Genomic DNA, 2,509 nt, shown 5'->3' on the forward strand with positions numbered 1-2,509 from the left:
TATGTCCCAAACCCCACACTAATTGGCTTCTACACCTACAGTCACTCCTCTCCCTGCCTCCATTCTGTTTTTAACTTAATCACTCTCCTTCATCTCATTTTTTTTTCCTGTAATCTCAAGCCAGTTTGGTCTGTACCTTCATTTTGTATTTCCATTTCAGAAGTTCACATTATTTTGAACTTGGCATCCTTCTTTTCCCAGCCCTGCACTCAAACAGGAGGTGAGAATGACCGAGGCACATCAGTGACTCTCCGTGTTAGGTAGTAGCAGGACTGGGACCCCTCCATGAAAGAAGGAGAGCCTGGAGCCAGGGATGACAATGCCACACAGCAGGACACCAGCCCATGGTGTCGGAGCAAGGCAAGCAGAGCAGGGCTGGGGACAGTAATGGTTTTGCCATCAAGCAAAGGCAAAGTGACAAGTCAGGCCCCAAGTCAAGCCAGTCACCAAGCTGGGGACATGGCTGGGCACAGGCCCTCCTACAACATAGGTCAGGCCCAGAGCAGCTGCCCCACCCTGGGTGGGAGCCTCAGGTGGGGGCAAGTAAGGCTTATGAACACACCCAGAGCCCTGGCACTCTGCTCTTAAATCTGCTCTGCAGTACCCTGCATAGTGACTGTGCTTGTTCAAGAGATGGAACTGGGCACAACTCCAGGAGTTACAACCAGCAGTAAATATGGAGTCTCCAAACAACTTTCTTAAAATATTGTGGAATGATAATTGGAGGAAAGCAGATTATAAGCAAATAGGATTCAGAATTAGCTTTATCCTGCCCTAGTACATCCACTGATCTAGTAAATGCCTTCATTCCCAGGCCCCCTAACCTCTGGCAGAGAGGGAGGCATGCTTCCAGTTTTCTTCCCCTTCACTCACACTCCTAGCTTTAGCCACATTTAAGCACAATCCATAGATGCTCCTTGTTGTCTCAGCTAATATATTTGGACCCGATGCCCAGAGTCAGCTTCGTCTAGATTTAACGTCCTTTTTGACAAACTCAGAACCTATCTGATGAGGCTTATTTTCCTCTGCTGTTGGTTTCCTCCTTCTATGTGTTTATTTAAATCTGCTACTTCACTGAAACAACACACTAACACAGTACACATCATAGTGACCAAACACAGAGAATATATTTCAAGGTTTACAGAGCAGCCCTATCCATCACAGCTTTCATCTCCATCACATAACATGCTGCCAACACTTTCTTAAAAAAAGTGTAAGCCATGGAAGAAAAATTGTGGTTCTTCTTTCCCTCTTAATGAAAATAAGCCTCTATGTCCAACCTACTCCCCTTCATACTTCCCAAATGCTTTTGAACGAGCAATCCTGAGCGAAGAAACCACCCAAGAGCACAAGAGAAAAAATACACACAGAAATTACAGTCACCAACAAAAATATTTGCTGAATAAAACTTTTCAATAATCCCAAAGTCTTACGTCTTCCACTTTTAGCTATCTAGTCTGTAGCTGTATTCTGAGGCTGCCTATTGACCTTTCTCACAAGTGTTATGAGAATTAGCTGAAAATACCCTTGGAGTTGACAGTGACTTGCAGGATTGCTGTTAGCAGCTTAATACAGGGCACCAGAGGTATTGGCTACTGTTCAATCATAACGCTACTGCGGCGTGCAACAAAGCTGTTTTAAGGCTTGCAGTATGGCAGACTACAATTAGCATCCAGCTTTTTGAATATGTTCAGTGTTGGATTCTGCTGTACGTAATTATGAAAAAAAAATGTTCCTCACAACTGAAGCTCAAGTGATGCATAAAGCATATAAAATATCACCGATCTGGTATCACATCTGAAGGATCACAAAATGGCACAGCAGACTTGATGAGGAACTGAAGAATGCTGTGTAGGAAAAATTTGACAGATGGCTTTGGCAGGCAAACTGCAAGAACACGGGTAAAAGTTTGACCAAGCCACTGCCGCTGATGCTGCTAAGTCCACCTGACAGAACCTCAGAGAGCTGGCAGCAGCAGCTTTGAAAAAAATGCAGCAGAAAAGAAGGTTGAAAAAGTAGGAAGGTGCTTGTGAGAAAGACCCTTACTGCACTGCAGTGACTGGACAGCCCCATCCTCCGAAATGACAGGGTAGCTATGTCAGCTGTTGGCTCATTTTACAACTGACCTCTGAACTTTCTATGGCACGGTTGTTTAGGTCTCAAGTGAAACACGATAAAGGAAGTACATACGCACTCTTGTTTGAGTTAACGCGCTATTTGGGTCAAAAAAAATTATTGTTGTACTTCGGTGCGGGTAGGAATCTGACGGAGAGAGGAGAGTATCCCTGGCAGATATTTGAAAGCAAATCTGGACCCGAGGCAGTTCGTTGCTGTAAAAGTCATTGATTCTGAGAAGATAAAAGTTGGCGACCTTGCAAAGATGACACAAACGCGTAACGCTGTGGGGTGAAGGCGGCCCAGCTGAGCCGACAGGTGACCACACCGCCGAACGCGCCGCTTGCTTCGGTTCTTCCTCTCCCGGGCCCGAGTCTGCCAGTAACGCCTGGGC

The sequence above is a fragment of the Egretta garzetta genome, unplaced genomic scaffold, assembly GCF_000687185.1.
Source record: "Egretta garzetta isolate BGI_Z169 unplaced genomic scaffold, ASM68718v1 scaffold139, whole genome shotgun sequence".
Classification (NCBI taxonomy): Eukaryota; Metazoa; Chordata; class Aves; order Pelecaniformes; family Ardeidae; genus Egretta; species Egretta garzetta.